Source organism: Gorilla gorilla, chromosome 1, assembly GCF_029281585.2.
Source record: "Gorilla gorilla gorilla isolate KB3781 chromosome 1, NHGRI_mGorGor1-v2.1_pri, whole genome shotgun sequence".
In the NCBI taxonomy this organism is placed as follows: domain Eukaryota; kingdom Metazoa; phylum Chordata; class Mammalia; order Primates; family Hominidae; genus Gorilla; species Gorilla gorilla.
The window spans coordinates 19,724,533-19,742,490 of NC_073224.2; positions in this window are offsets into that span (position 1 = coordinate 19,724,533).

Sequence of the window (17,958 nt, forward strand, 5' to 3'; positions counted from 1 at the left end):
GGGTGGAGAGTGTGTCGGGGGGTGTGCAGGGCCTGAAAGTACATAGACACCTGGGCAAGGCTCGGCAGTGGGGGCTTTACAGTGACACCAGGAAGTCATGTAAATATGGGTTATGAAGAGCCTTTTGTAATTTGTCCCCAAGGACTGTGAAACCAGCACAGCTAGTTAAACAGAAGAATCCAAAGATTAGAAAAAGTTAATTGGAGTAACATCTCAAAACAGCCACAGGACAGAGAGGACCATTGACCACCAGATGGAGCCTGTAAGTGTTAAGGGGAGAGAGAGAGAACAGGATTCAAAGGCACAACCAAAAGGAAAAGGTCAGTTAAAAACAAGTGTCAGAAGCCATCCACGGTGGCTCATACCTATAAACCCAGCACTTGGGGAGGCTGAAGTAGGCAGATCACTTGAGCCCAGGAGTTTGAGACCAGCCTGGAAAACATGGCAAAATCCTGTCTCTACAAAAAAAAAAAAAAAAAAAAAAAAAAGCCAGGCTTGGTGGCACACAGCTGTAGTCCAAGCTACTCAGGAGGCTGAGGTGGGAAGATCACTTGAGCCTGGGAGGCAGAGGTTATGGTAAGCCAAGATCGTGCCACTGCACTCCAGCCTGGGTGACAGAAAAAGACTCATCTCAAAAAAAAAAACAAAAAAAAATTGTCAGAAAAAGTAATAACCAAAAATGTAATACATCAATGATCATTTTGCAAATCTTTGTCTGATCTGTTAACTCAGATAAGTGAAGATAAACACATCATCCATTTATAAATTAATCTCATTTTTTTTTAATCACCACAAAGGTGTTTATTAGTCACTAAAAAAAAAAACAAGTAGATCTGGAGGAAGATGGTGGATAGGAGACAGGGCTAACATGCAGCTCCCACTTGGACAGACAGAATAGTGTGGAGACTCACCATGGACTTTTGCTCCAAGGACCACCATAGGAACATGCCAGGCAAGCCAAAAGAATTTACAAATCCTTTGAAAGAAGCAGCACACCACTGCAAATTCTGCAAGACAGGCAAAAAATTGTGAGTTCTCAATGTGTGAAAGGGGGAAAACTTACTCTGAACACACATCCCCACTGGAGAATCTGAAAATCCAGATCACAGAAGAAGGATTTAACCCCACCTAGAGCTGAAACATTTAGGGAGCCACAGAAAATACAAAAGTAGAAGCAACAGTGGGAAGAGCCTTATAGGCATTCCCAGTCTCCAGCTCAAGCCCAGGAAAGCCATCCCTGACTACATCTCACAGGAGCCCTCAGGGAAGGCAGACAGCAGAATTAGGGAGGGCTTAAACAGGGTGAAAGAAGCTTCCAACTGAAATTTGTAATAATTTTTACTAGGCATGAATTTTATTGAGCAGAATCCAGTGGGTGAATGGGAACTGCTGCAGATATGAGTGCAGGAGCTGCCACCAACGATGTGGGCAGACGTGGAGGGGTAAGGCCTGAAACTTGTGCTTACTTTCTTGGTGGGGAAGTTTACAGCCTGGGGCAAGGGCTGAGTGGGGCACACAGGAGTGAGACCAGCCTCACCAACTACATGGGAGCTGGGGAGGCCTCTCACTACCAGCTATCTCCCACTTCCCTGGTGAACTAGATGACACAGCAGAGGCAGCCATAATCCCTTCTGGAACGTAACCCCATTGGCCTGAGAACCACCCCCTCATCCTGCACAATGGCAGTGGCAAGCCCTACCCAAGGAGAGTCTGAGCCTAGACCCACCTATCCCTGCCCAACGCCACCATGGTATTTCTCTACCCACCCTGATAACTGATTACAAAAGACATAAATTCTTGGGAGCTTTATGGCCTCACCCATCATCTAAGAAACCTGAATACTTATCCTGGCCAACTTAAGACAAGCTTATAGCCCCCTTCTACTACCACAGCTGGTGTTCTCTTGAAACGACCACCTCCTGGCTAGAGGCCAACCAACTCAGGCCATTATAGCAACTCATTACAGAATAACCCTGTTCCCAGGAAGGAGAAAACAGCAAATTCCACTGTCTGCAACATCCTGGCTAACCACAGGTCCTGAGTCTGTCCACGTGACAACTTCATTGCTGGCATAACCAGCATTCAAGAAAGCCAGCACACTAAGCATATCTACAACCAAGGACTCTCACAGTCTATTTCACTCCCTGCCTCCTCCACCAGAGCAGGTGCTGGTATCCATGGCTTGGAGACCTGAAGATGAATCACATCATGAGACTCTTGCAGACATTCTCCAGCATCAGCCTAGAGCCTTGTGGACCCGCTGAGTGGATAGGCCCAGAAGAACAATAACAATCACTGCAGTCCAGCTCTCAGGAAGCTCCATCCCAAGGGAAAGTGGGAGTGTCCCACATCAAGGGATGACCCCATGGCACAAAAGAATCTGAACAGCAGGCCTTGAGTTCTAGATCTTTCCACCGAAATAGTCTACCCAAATGAGAAGAAACCAGAAAAGTAATTCTGGTAATATGACAAAACAGGGTTCTATAACACTCCCAAAAGATCACACTAGCTCCCTAGCAATGGATCCAAACCAAGACGAAATCTCTAAATTGCCAGAAAAAGAATTCAGAAGGTTGATTATTAAGCTACTCAAGGATATACCAGAGAAACTTGAAAACCAACTTAAAGAAATCTAAAAAACAATACAAGATATGGATGAAAAATTCTCCAGAGAAATAAATGTCATAAGGAAAAAACAATCACAATTTCTGGAAATGAAAGACACTTAGAGAAATACAAAATGCACCGGAAAGTTTCAACAATAGAACAAGTAGAAGAAAGAACTAAAGAGCTCAAAGACAGGGCTTTCAAATTAACTCAATCTGACAGAGACAAAGAAAAAAGATTTTTTAAAAAATGAACAAGCCTCCAAGAAATGTGAGATTATGATAAATGGCCAAACCTAAGAATAATTGGTGTTCTTGAGAAAGAAGAGAAATCTAAAAGTTTGGAAAACTTATTTGAGGAAATAATTGAGAAAAACTTCCCTGGTGTTGCTAGAGATCTAGATATCCAAATAAAAGAAACTCAAAGAACACCTGGAAAATGCATCGCAAAAAAGATCATCACCTAGGCACACAGTCATCAGGTTATCTAAAGTCAAGATGAAAGAAGAATCTTAAGAGCAGTGAGACAAAATGATCAGGTAACCTATAAAGGAAAACCTATCAGATTAACAGTGATTTCTCAGCAGAAACCTTAAAAGCCAGAAGGGATTAGGATCCTATATTTTAGCCCCCTGAAACAAAATGATTGTCAGCCAAGAATTTTGTATCCAGAAAAACTAAGCTTCATAAATGAAGACGAGAAAAAATCTTTTTCAGACCAACAAATGCTGAGAGAATTCACCAGTGCCAAACCAGCACTACAACAAATGCTAAAAGGAGTTCTAAATCTTGAAACAAAACCTTGAAATACACCAAAATAGAACCTTCTTAAAACATAAATCTCACAGGGCCTACAAAACACACACACACACACACACACACACACACACACACACACACAATGGGGGGAAAAGGTATTTAGGCAACAACTAGCATAATGAATAGAAAAGTGCCTCACATCTTAATACTAACATTGAATGTAAATGGCCTAAATGCTACACTTAAAAGATACAGAATGGCAGAATGGATAAAAATCCACCAACCAAGTATCTGCTGTCTTCAAGAGACTCACCTAACACATAAAGACTCATACACTTAAGGCAAAGGGGTGGAAAAATACATTCCATGCAACTGGAAACCAAAAGCAAGCATGAGTAGCTATTCTTACATCAGACAAAAGAGACTTTAAAACAACAACAAAAAAAAGAGAGAGAGAAAGTGGGCATTGTATAATAATAAAAGGATTTTCCAACAGGAAAATATCACAATCCTAAATATATATGCACTTAACATTGGAGCTCCAAAATTCATAAAACAATTACTACTAGACTTAAGAAATGAGATAGCAACACAATAATAGTAGGGGAATTCAATACTCCACTGACAGACAGCACTAAACAGGTCATCAAGACAGAAAGTCAACAAAGAAACAATGGACTTAAACTATCCCCTAGAACAAATGGACATAGCAGATATTTACAGAACATTCTACCCAGCAACTGCAGAATATACATTATTTTCCTCAGCACATGGAACACTGTCCAAGATAGACCATGATAGGTGACAAAACAAGTCTTAATACATTTAAGAAAATCAAAATTATATCTAATATCCTCTCAGATCACAGTGGAATAAAACTGGAAATTAACTCCAAAAGGAACCCTCGAAACTACACAAATATATGGAAATTAAATAACCTGCTCTTAATGATCTTGAGGTCAACAACAAAATCAAGATGGAAATTTAAAAAGTTATTTGATCTGAACAATAGTGACATAAACTATTAAAACCTCTGGGATATAGCAAAAGCAATGCTAAGAGGAAAGTTCATAGCATTAAATGTCTACATCGAAAAGTCTGAAAGAGCACAAATAGACAATCTAAGGTCACACCTCAAGGAACTAGAGAAACAAGAACAAACCCAACCCAAACTTAGCAGAAGAAAAGAAATAACAAATATCAGAGCAGAACTAAATGAAATTTAAACAAAAATATACAAAAGATAAATGAAACAAGCTGGTCTTTGAAAAGATAAACAAAATTAATAGGTTATTAGTGAGATTAACCAAGAAGAGAGAAGATCCAAATAAGGTCAATTAGAAACAAAACAGGAGATATTACAACTGATCACACAGAAATACAAAAGAACGTCCATGGTTACTACGAACACCTTTACATGCACAAACTAGAAAACCTTGAGGAGATGGATAAATTTCTAGAAATATACAACCCTTCTAGATTAAATCAGGAAGAAATAGAATCTCTGAACAGATCAATTAAAAGTAGCGACATTGAAACAGAAATAAATCCCAACAAAAAAAGTCCAGAGCCAGATGGATTCACAGCTGAATTCTATCAGACATTCAAAGAAGAACTGGTACTAATCTTACTGAAATGATTCCAAAAGATAGAGAAAGAAGGAATCCTCCCTAAATCATTCTATGAAACCAGTATCACCCTACTACCAAAACCAGGAAAGGACAAACAAAAAAAAAGAAAACTACAGATCAATGTCCTTAATGAACATAGATGCAAAAATCCTCAACAAAATACTAGCTAACCAAATCCAACAGCATATCAGAAAGATAATCCACCACGGTCAAGTGGGTTTCAGGGATGCAGGGATGGTTTAACGTATGCAAGTCAATAAATAAATGTAATACATCACATAATCAGAATTAAAAACAAAAATCATATGATCATCTCAATAGACCCAGAAAAAGCATTTGACGAAATCCAGCATCCATTTATGATTAAAACCCTCAGCAAAGCTGACATAGAAGGGACATACCTCGGGGTAATAAAAGCCATCCATAACAAACCCACAGCCAACATTATACTGAACAGAGAAAAGTTGAAAGCGTTCCCCCTGAGAACTGAAACAAGACAAGGATGCCCATTTTCACCACTTTTATACAACATAGTACTGGAAGTCCTAGCCAGAGCAATCAGACAAGAGAAAAAAATAAAGAGCATCCAAATCAGTAAAGACGAAGTTAAACTGTCTGCCTATCAATGATATGATCATATACCCAGAAAACCCTAAAGACTCATCCAAAAAGCTCCTAAATTCAATAAATGAATTCAGTGAAGTTTCAGGCTACAAAAATCAATGTACACAAGTCAGTAGCACTGCTATACATGAACAACAACTCAGCTGAGAATCAAATCAAGAACTCAATCCCTTTTACGACAGCTGCAAAAAATAAAATACTTAGGAATACACCTAACCAAGGAGGTGAAAGATCTCTACAAGAAAAACTACAAAACACTCCTAAAAGAAATCATCAACAACACAAACAAATGGAAACACATTCCATGCTCATGGATGAGAGGAATCAATATTGTGAAAATGACCATACTGCCAAAAGCGATCTACAAATTCAATGCAATTGCCATCAAAATACCATCATCATTCTTCACAGAACTAGAAAAAACAATCCTAAAACTCATATGGCACCAAAAGACAGCCTGCATAGCCAAAGTAAGCCTAAGCAAAAAACAAATCTGGAGGTATCGTATTACCTGACTTCAAACTATAGTCCAAGGCTATAGTTACCAAAACAGTACGGTGCTGGTATAAAAGCAGGCATGTAGACCAATGGAACAGAATAGAAAACCCAGAAATAAAGCCAAATACTTACAGTCAATTGATCTTTGACAAAGCAAACAAAAACATACGTAGAGAAAGACACCCTATTCAACAAATGGTGCTGGGATAATTGGCAAGACACATGTAGAAGAATGAAACCGGATCCTCATCTCTCACCTTATAAAAAAAATTAACTCACGATGGATCAAAGACTTCAAGACCTGAAACCATAAAAATTCTAGACTATAACATTGGAAAAACTCTTCTAGACATTGGCTTAGTCAGAGTTAATGACCAAGAACCTAAAAGCAAATGCAACAAAAACAAAAATAAATAGATGGGACCTAATTAAACTAAAAAGTTCCTGCACCCAACGAAGGACTAATATCCAGAATCTACAAGGAACTCAAACAAATCAGAAAAGAAAAAAAACATCAAAAATGGGCAAAAGGCATGAATAGACAATTCTCAAAAGAAGATATACTAATGGCCAACAAACATATGAAAAAAATGCTCAACATCACTATCAGGGAAATGCAAATTAAAACCACAATGAGATACCACCTTACTCCTGCAAGAAGGACCATAATTAAAAAATCAAAAAATAATAGATGTTGGCATGAATGTGGTGAAAAGAGAACACTTTTACACTGCTGGTGGGAATGTAAACTAGTACAACCACTATGGAAAACAGTATGGAAATTCCTTAAAGAACTAAAAGTAGAACAACCATTTGATCCAGCAATCCCAATACTGGGTATCTACCCAGAGGAAAAGAAGTCATTATATGAAAAAGACACTTGCATATGCATGCTTATAGCAGCACAATTCACAATTGCAAAAATATGGAACCAGCCTAAATTCCCATCAACTAATGAGTGGATAAAGAAAATGTGATTGTATATATATGTAATTATATATATATATATAATCTACAAGAAAATGCGATATACAATGAAATACTACTCAGCCATATAGAGAAATGAAATAATGGCATTTGCAGCAACCTGGATGGAGTTGGAAACCATTATTCTAAGTGAAGTAACTCAGGAATGGAAAAGCAAATATCATATGTTGTCAGTTATAAGTGGGAGCTAAGCTATGAGGACACAAAGGCATAAGAATGATATAATGGACTTTGGGGACTGGGGGGAAGGGTGGGAGGGAAGTGAAGGATAAAAGACTACACACTGGGTACAGCGTATACTGCTCAGGTGACAAGCATGCCAAAATCTCGGGAATCACCACTAAAGAACTTATCCATGTAACCGAAACCACGTGTTTTCCCAAAAACTATTGAAGTTAAATTATAAAATTTTTAAAAAGTATTAGAACCCCTTTCCCTAATAACAGCAAGATGTCTGTGAGCAGTGTTTAGCTAAGGGCTGTGGAATGTGGTAGAGGACTGGCCTAGACCCACTAGTTGCAAAGGAAGCCCATCTGATTCATCGCTAATGTTAGACTCCATTCAGCATATTATTTCTTACATCACTCCTTGAAGTGGGGAAAGAAAGAGTAAGACTCCAGGAAGAAGGCAGAGGCTGCCTTCAAATGGCCAACTAGGTAGACTGCAAGAGAAAGTAACTCATTATTCCCTCCCCACAGTCTTCCCCACACCCAAGCCTGGAGAGTTCATCTCATCTCTACACTGTGAACTCATGGCCCTAAATCTTTCCAACACTTTTAATGTAAAATTTCAAAGATACGGAAAAGTTGAAAGAATGGTACAATGAAAACACATGTCTACCATCTAAATTTTACAGTTGTTAACTTTGCCCTGACTTCATTTTAAAGCTTGTTTTAAAGATGATTCCTGAGATTAGGCAGAATTGCCCACTTGGTTACACTGGGAAGTTAGAAGGTGGTGGGGATGCTTGGTGCCTTAGAATGATGTCTATATTTCCCAAACCACCCCTCCTGACCACCCCCCTACATTGAGATGCAGTCTAACAACAACAAAACGTATTTATATGAAAATCCACTTGAAGTAATAAAAATTAAATCACTTTTAGGTGCCCTATCTTTATTGAAAAGCACATGCACTCCAGCCATCCTAGAAAACCTGTCTTGGAATCACAATTATGTATCAGTTTTCTTCACACTATGGTTACACTTTGACAGAGCCCACTGCTCACTGCTGAATTTTCAACACAGCAAAGAGCCACAGTAGAAAAAGTACTCAATTTATGAGAGCACAATATAGACTAATAAGTCACATAGAAAAAAGACAAGTGGTCTTTTGTTAAAAGATTTTCTACCAGAGTGTTTGAAGCCATTTGAACCGAATTGGGAAGAAAACATCATGGTGAGCCAAAGAAAGGGTATTTTTAGATGTTTACAAGAAGACCAAAAGCATTAACCAGAAAAGTTAAAGATATTTTTAAAATCACAGTCTTAGAATGGTTAAGGGCCGGGTACAGTGGCTCACGCCTGTAATTCCTGCACTCTGGGAGGCTGAGGCAGGAGGATCACTTTAGCACAGGAGTTCAAGACCCTATCTCTACAAACAAATTTAAAAAATTAGCTCGGAGGTGGGGCGCAGTGGCTTACACCTGTAATCCCAGCACTTTGGGAGGCTGAGGCAGGGGGATCACCTGAGGTCAAGAGTTCAAGACCAGCCTGGCCAACATGGCGAAAACCCGTCTCTACCAAAAATACAAAAATTAGCCAGGCGTGGTGGTGGGCTCCTGTAATCCCAGCTACTCAGGAGGCTGAAGCAGGAGAATTGCTTGAGCCCAAGAGACGGAGGTTGCTGTGAGCTGAGATCGTGCCACTGCACTCCAGCCTGGGTGACACAGCAAGACTCCATCTCAAAAAAAAAAAAAAATTAGCCAGGAGTGGTGGCCTACGCCTGCAGTACCAGCTACTTGGGAGGCTGAAGTGGGAGGGTTGCTTGAGCCTGGGAGTTTGAGGCTACAATAAGCCATGATCATACCACTGCACTCCAGCCTGGGTAACAGAGTAAGACTTTATCTTAAAAATAAAATAAAATAAAGAACAGTTAAGGGATTTTCTCAAGGTCACACAAGTAGTGACAAAATTGGGTCTGCCTTGGTCTCCACTCCTAGTCTAATGAGGGTCTCTATTTGTATTCTAATGGTGGATCCCTGCGGGGGGGCGGTCTGTCTTCCTTTATTGAGAAAGAGGATAATATACTGTTCTTCAAATACAGGGAACAGAGAACAAAAGAATTTTAAATACACGGGAACTCAAATGACCAGAACCAGATTTAAATCTTAGCCTTTTTTCTCCAAGGGAAGAAGCTGTGGTAGGAAACAAGCATTTTCCTGTATTCTTTCCTTAGTGGAACACCTGTAAGACTTCATGGCTCTAACACTTCTAACCACAACCTTTAGTTATAAAATTGGGAACGTTCTGAAGGGGAATTTTTACATTTAGTCTTTTAAAGCCAAGACTAAATGTAAAATATTCCCTCATTCCTGAATATCCAAAAGAGGAAGAGCATTATAAAAGCAAGAACCTTGGTAGGCAAAACAGGATTCTATTTCTTTATCCAATTTAACAAATATTTATATATACTATCTACTTTGTGCCAGGCACCATTTTAAGGGCTTTAAAAGTATCAGCTTGTTTAATCCCCACAGTATCCCTAGAAGATGCTTGTCAGCTAGAAGAACCCATCAGGAAGTTTTCTGAGAGTATTGGAGGAGTTTGAATAATGTGCTGGGTCTGTAGATTGAGTAATGTTGGCGTACACTGAGTGATGATGGTGTAGACTGAGTGATAATTGTGGAGATTGAGTGATGATGGCATAGGCTGAGTGACGATGGTGCACATTGAGTGATGATTGTGTAGAATGAGTAAGGATGGCATACATTCAGTGATGATAGCACAGATTGAGTGATGATATTGCAGACTGAGTGATGATTGTGTAGACTGAGTGATGATGGTGTACATTGAGTGCTGATAGCACAGATTGAGTTATGATAATGCAGACTGAGTGATGATCATGTAGACTGAGTGATGATGGCATACATTCAGTGATGATAGCACACATTGAGTGATGATAGTGCAGACTGAGTGATGATGGTGTACATCGAGTGATGATGCTGTACATTGAGTAATGATAGCACAGATTGAGTGATGATAGCGCAGACTGAGTGATGATCATGTAGATTGAGTGATGATGGTGCACACTGAGTGATTATAGCACAGAATGAGTGATGATGGCATACAGAGCGATGATAGCAGAGATTGAGTGATGATAGTGCAGACTGAGTGATGATGGTGCACAGTGAGCGATGATAGCACAGAATGAGTGATGATGGTGCAGACTGAGTGATGATGGTGTAGACTGAGTGATGATTGCATAGACTGAGTGATGCTTGTGCAGATTGAAAGATGATGATGTAGATTGAGTGACGATGGTGCAGACTGAGTGTTGATGGTACAGACTGAGTGATGATGGTGTAGACTGAGTGATGATGATGCAGACTGATGATGATTGTGTAGACTGAGTGATGACAGTGCAGACTGAGTGATGATTGTGTAGACTGAGTGATGATGGTGTAGACTGAGTGAAGATTGTGTAGGCTGAGTGATGATAGCACAGATTGAAAGATGATGATGTAGATTGAGTGATGATGGTGTAGACTGAGTGATGATTGTGTAGACTGAGTGATGATGTGTAGACTGAGTGATGATGATGCAGACTGAGTGAAGATTGTGTAGAATGAGTGATGAGTGCATAGACTGAGTGATGACGATGCAGACTGAGTGATGATGGTGTATAGACTGAGTGAAGATTGTGTAGACTGAGTGATGAGTACATAGACTGAGTGATGATCGTGTAGACTGAGTGAGGATGGTGCAGATTGAAAGATGATGATGTAGATTGAGTGACTATGGTGCAAACTGAGTGATGATGGCCATCATGGCAGATGAAGGACTGAGGGGAGAGAACATAGAGGTGCGCAGAAAACTGCATGAGATTGCTGCAGCTGCAGAAGCAAATGACCTCATGCTGGGTGGCTTAAAACAGCACATTCATTCTCACCAATTATGGAGGCAAGAAGTAAAAAATCAGTTTCACTGGGCCCAAATCAAGTTGTTGGTGGGGCCATACTCCCCACTGGAGGCTCTAGGGGAGAATTCATTCCTTACCTCTTCCAGCTTTCTGTGGCTGCGGCCATTGCTTGGCTTGTGGCCGCATCATTCTAATCTCTCTTCCATCTTCACATCTCAGTGTGAGTCAAATCTCTCTTTCTCTTTCTCTCTCTCCTTCTCTTGAGACAGGGTCTTGCTCTCTCACCCAGATTGGAGTGCAGTGGTGTGATCATGGCTTACTGCAGCAGCTTCGACCTCCCGAGTTCAAGTGATCCTCCCACCTCAGCCTCCTGAGTAGCTGGGACTACAAGCATGCACCCACCATGTCCAGCTAATCCTTTTTTTTTAACAGAGATGGGGTTTCACCATGTTGCCCAGGCTGGTCTTGAACTCCTGGGCTCAAGCATCCTCCCCACTCGGCCTCTCAAAGTGCTCAGATTACTTTGGGTGTGTGAGCCACCACACCCAGCTTCCCTCTGCTTCTTTCTTATAAGGACATTTGTGATGGCATTTAGGACCCACCTGGATAATTCAGAATAATCTTCCTAAGTCAAGATCCTTAATAACCTCTGCAAAGACCCTTTTTTCAAGTAAGGTCACACTTACAAATCCCAGAGATCTTTGGGGGGGGCATTTTTCAGCCTCTCACAAAATCATCTGGCTAGTAGTATCCCTGCCAACCTACCCATCCACACACCCTCCCAAATTTGAGCAAGACTCTGCAAGGGAGCAGAACCCTTTATCTGCAGCTTCATCAAAGTTACAGAAAGGCAGATTTCAGGGCATTGCAGGAAGCTTTTTGAAAGGCACCTCAAAATGCAGTGAGCCACCTGCCCTCAGAGCTATGGCCGGATGTCTGTGATGGAGATCCCCACACTGTTCAAGAGGTGGATTTGATACAGTGCTAAAGATTCCCTTGCAACATTTAAAGAAAGCCACTCTAATGCTTCCCTGTTTTCCAGAAGTCACCTTACTTGGACACCTTTGACAGAGAAACCAAGCAAACACCTGCTCTAGAGCTGAGCATTTACCATCTATCTATGGTCCTTAATTTGCATTCAAGGTCAGTACCTGACTCATTTACATTCTGCAAACAAATACGTCTACTTGTCCTTCTCACAGCAAGCGCTGCTTGTGTGCTGATTTTATACGTGGTTTCATCTTATCTGTCCTGCCCTTGTATTCCCTTTGTCCTAATTCTAAACCCACAGTTCTTAAAATTGCATTTGGTGTTATATGAATTTTATAAAGCATCCTGGAATAATTTTAGGAACAAAGGGTATGTAAATAATATCAATCAATTTAATAAATGTATGATAAAACATAGCTCTGGTCTAGAACATGTCTCCTACCCTATGGGGCATTTTTGGACTCTTTCTCCAGCACCAAGTGGAGACAAGTTCAACTTCCAGGTCTTATGTTGGAGCTCCTTCCAATTTGAGCTTTCTGCACATGAAAATGAGTTGGTAAGGGTGGCTGAGCCTGTACAGGTTTCTGACCAATGAGACAGTCATTCAGGGTGTGTCTGATAGAAGCTTGTCAAGAGAAGTCACTTAATGATGGTGTATGACTGGAGGGGTATTGAGCTGAACCTGCCTTTCCTCATGTTTCTGCCAGAAAAGGCAAACAGAGCAAGAACTTTGGGGATCAGTCCCAAAAAGGACCAGTACCCAGTTGAGAGGTTGCTGGTCATGACATGCTTGTAATCACAGTTAACTGTGAGTGGAGCCTGGTTAGTGAGCACCCACCCTCATTCTCCAGACCTCTCCATCTAGATTCCTGAAGCACGTATGCACAGGGACACACCAGACAAACAGGCAGGATTGCTAGCTTGCCCTGCAACCTCAGATCCCCGGGGCCTTCCTACCATTGTGCTGGACTTAGGAATTTCAAACGAGCTTTCTTTCCACTTTAACACAATGTTCCATATACCATCTTTTAAAAAAAAATTATTTAGGCTGGTTGCAGTGGCTCACGCCTGTCATTCCAGCACTTTGGGGGGCCAAGGCGGGTGGATCACTTCAGGTCAAGAGTTCAAGACCAAACTGGACAACAGGGTGAAACCCCATCTCTACTAAAAATACAAAAAAACTTAGCCAGTCCTGGTAACACGTGCCTGTAATCCCAGCTACTCAGGAGGCTGATGCAGGAGGATCGCATGAACCCGGGAGGAGGAGGTTGCAGTGAGCCAAGATCGCGCTGCTGCACTCCAGACTGGGTGGCAGAGCAAGATTCCGTCTTAAAAAAAAAAATTTATGTATTTGTTTTTTGAGTCAGCATCTTGCTCTGTCGCCCACGCTGGAGTGCAGTGGCACAATGTCGGCTCACTGCCACCTCCACCTTCTGGGGCTCAAGAGATCCTCCCACCGCAGCCTCCTGAGTAGTTGGGACTACAGGCATGCACCACCATCCCTGGCTAATTTTTGTATATTTTGTAGAGAAGGGGTTTTACCACGTTGCCCAGGCTTAGATACCATCTTAAATGGTCTCCTCTTTCACCCTTTCTCCCTGAACCCCACTCTGACATCTCATCATCCTAAGGGCAAGAAAAGAAATAAAATGAAAGATAAGGTGCTCTTTTTCCTTAACTAGAACAAAACTGATCAAAGTTGTTGAGTCCTAATTTCCCATCTCTTAGGCTGTGCCCTGGAGGAACTGGGGAGAGCTCTCTGGCTGTATGGTGACTGTTCCTTTTACCATGCCTATTTATAATGCAAGTGCCCCTCCCACCAAAATCTACTTTCCTGATATAATGGTTTCTGGGGCTCCATTCCTCACTAAGCTTATTAGAGCTTCTCTATCTTGGAGATAGAATGGGAAACAGTAAGATGGGGCCATTGAGCTTCTCCCTGAAATTGAGGACACAAAATTTTCCAGTTAGCATTTACCACTGTCCTCTCCTTGACTTGGGGATCTGCATCCTAGGCTATAACATCTTCCTTAGTATTGCTTCATGCTTTTATTTTTGCTAAGATTGCTTTGCTGGCCTTGCTCAACATTTTGTTGTTGTTGTTGTTGTTGTTGTTTTGAGACGGAGTCTCGCTCTGTCGCCCAGGCTGGAGTGCAGTGGCGCTATCTCGGCTCACTGCAACTTCCACCTCCTGGGTTCAAGCGATTCTCCTGCCTCAGCCTCCCGAGTAGCTGGGACTGCAAGCGTCTGCCACCACGCCCAGCTAATTTTTGTATTTTTAGTAGAGACAGGGTTTCACCATATTGGCCAGGCTGGTCTCGAATTCCTGACCTTGTGATCCCCCCGCCTCGGCCTCCCAAAGTGCTGGGATTACAGGTGCGAGCCACCGCACCCGACCTTTGCTCAACATTCTATAGATGCCGAGCTTGTTTGTGTAAGTTCTCCAGGGGATCAGTCAGGAGAACTAGGTAGGAAGCTGGGCTTTAGGAACTTGTCCTTACTTTACCAGTGGCCAGAGAAGTTGGGAGGGCTGAGGTACGGTGGAAAAGTAATGCATTCCTATCACAATTGGCTAGAACAGAGGGATCAGCCAGGCTGTTTGGTGAAGCTGTTTCCAAGGCCCATACTAGGTGGCGGGAAGGCCCACACTCCTGTAGCTTTTTCACTCTCATGAAACCGTCATCCAGCAGGGGTCCGCTGTTCATCAGGTGCAACTTCCAGATGTTATCTTCCAGAGGTTATCATAACCTCTATTACCTCCCAATAGAATAAATCTCTCTGAGCTGAAAATATACTCAATCATGAAGACAAGAAGACCGTACATGCTTGGAGGTTTAGATTTTTGAAGTTTTCTTTGGGCAGAAAGATGACATGAAATGGCCAACTCACCTACGGCGAAGTGACTTAAGATGCTGTAAAGCCTTCCCATCATCTACACACTTGGCATATATTCCTAACAACAGGATCTGAAAGAAACTAGGCCTGTCCGCATGGAAGTCAGACCAAGATTTGATTTTTTTTTAATTACACAATAAATCATTAAATAGTAAAGCACTGTCACATAAGATTAAAGGGTTATACTCGACAATCTCTCTAGATTATATTGCAGCAGTTGCCTGTGCCTTAAACGCAGACGGAGCACAAACTGCATCTGAGAAGGAACTCCGGCTCTGCCTGTATTTAGCCATGACCTTCAGCAAATCATTTAACCTGTGTTTTCATGATAGAAATGAAAATGTCCACTTGAACCCAGGAGGCAGAGGCTGCAGTGAGCCGAGATCGCGCCGCTGCACTCCAGCCTGGTAACAGAGACTCTGTCTCAAAAAAAAAAAAAAAAAAAAGGCAATGAAAATGTTTTATGAAATACAACACTAGACATAAAAGTCTGGGTGGGAGTTTGATTATGCCACTCTGTCAGCCTTCTCACTCTTCCTCGTAAAGAACTTATCCATCCTTCAAAGCTGACTCAGATGTTATTATGGCAATACTTAACCATATGGGTTGGGCTGTTTGTGTAACTGTCACATCTGCCCAAGGCTCTTCATGTTATTCTTGGTGCCTGGACCAATGTGACCCGGAGAAGTGCTAAATTAAATATTAGTTGAAAAAATTATATCAGCCTAGGTTGGGACAAATGAAAGCGACAAGTCGATTAGTTGAATACGAATTCTACTAGGGACACAGAGGAACTGCACCTTATCTGTGGATTGCAAGGCTTGAATTATTAACAATTCTGGGTTCACTGCACATATGCTGTAGAAAGCTATCGACTCTTTGCTTTGACTACTATGTGCTTTGCCTTACAGAATAAATCATGGTTCTTTCAGCTTTCATCAGTTAATGCGGGATTGCCTTACCATCTCTCTGTTGGGCACTGAGTATAACCTCAAGAATAGCAGAGAAAGTCCCACTCTGAGGTGGCAATAATATGATTTATACCAGGTGGCAATAAAGGACACCTTTTATAAAGAAATTATATTACAAAACATTTTATAGTTTTGTAAATATTAAATTCCGTGCCAAGCTGTATTCACATTATACTTGGAGTAACAGTTTCGGGTTATTTACATGTTTTAAGTGGAGTACCAAGAAATGTGGTGGTTATTGTATACACGTGCATCTTCATCATAGGAACGAGGCATGTGCTGGCTCTTCCCAGCAGCAAGGGAGAGGCCCCTGGCCTGCCTCGACTCATTCCACTTCTAACTCTGACAGACTATCCAGCAATAGTGAGATGAAAGCCCCAAAACTCAAAAGCACAATGAATCACTGCAGTTCCAGAACAGCCTAGAGGCAGCAACCCAGGGAAGGGAGCCATTCTGAACCATGAGTTCCCCCAAGCCTGAACTTGTCCTTCGAGCTTCACTCCCTTGCTATTGTTGACCCATTCTGAAAGGACTGGGGTCTCCTAATCATGCCCTGGGGCCCACTCTTCCGCAGTGCTGAAGGAGATCCTGGTAGCCCTCTATGGAGAGGTGGTCTCCAAGTGCTAGGCACTGGGCCGACAGAAAGCTGCTTCCCAAGCTTTGTGCAATCATCAGAGGCATCTTAAGAGGCAGGGGCTGATTCAGCAAGACTGGGGTGCTTTGAGATTCTCCATGTCTGATCTACGCACCACGCTTTGAACACTATGTAGCTGAAGGACTGTATCTCAACATTTCTACACATTAGAATCACCTGGGAGGCTTCCTCGATCCATAGAGGCGCCCACACCTCACTCCTACTTAAATCCAGACTAGGCATGCAGGGTGCAGGAGCCCAGGCATCAGTATTTTTCTTTTTTTTCTTTTTTTTCTTTTTTTTGAGATGGAGTCTCGCTCTGTCACCAGGCTAGAGTGCAGTGGCACGATCTCAGCTCACTGCAACTTCTGCCTCCTGGGTTCAAGCGATTCTCCTGCCTCAGCCTCCCGAGTAGCTGGAACTACAGGCATGCACCACCATGTCCGGCTAATTTTTGTATTTTTAGAGACAGGGTTTCACAATGTTGGCCAGGATGATCTCAATCCCTTGACCTTGTGATGTGCCTGCCTTGACCTCCCAAAGTGCTGGAATTACAGGCGTGGGCCACCGCGCCCAGCCCTAGGCATCAGTATTTTTCTAAACATTCCCCAGGTGATTCTTATAGTGGCCAGGTTCAAGAACAGCTGATCTAAAGGTTCAACTCACTGTAAGCATGGAACAGCCTCAAAGGAACAGGTTCCTGCAAGTGATCCAGACTTAACTCTGTTGGTCTTAACTGCTTTTAATTTTCTTGTCCCCACTGACCAGTTATGTGCTGAAGGCAATTAATTGCCCCCTCTCATTTTAACTCCTTTCAACAGAGGAAATAAGCAGGCGTATTCCTCCTTCTCTGTATCTCACCCCAGTTCCTGACCCAGGGTGTACTTGACAGGTTAACACTTGGCGATGCCTGACGTTGAGGTGCCTTCCTCTCCCTAACCTGAAGGACGCTCTAGTGATCAATTATCACACCAAAAGAAAGAAGATGAAGGAGTTTGCAGCATTCAAAGACAGAAGAGCAGCCAGGCATGGTGGCTCACACTTGTAATCCCAGCACTTTGGGAGGCCGAGGCGGGTGGATCACGAGGTCAGGAGTTCAAGACCAGCTAGGACAACACAGTGAAACCCCATCTCCACTAAAAATACAAAAATCAGCTGGGCGTGGTGGCAGGCGCCTGTAATCCCAGCTACTCGGAAGGCTGAGGTGGGAGAATTGCTTGAACCCAGAGAGGCAGAGGTTGTAGGGAGCCAAGATCGTGCCACTGCACTCCAGCCTAGGCAAC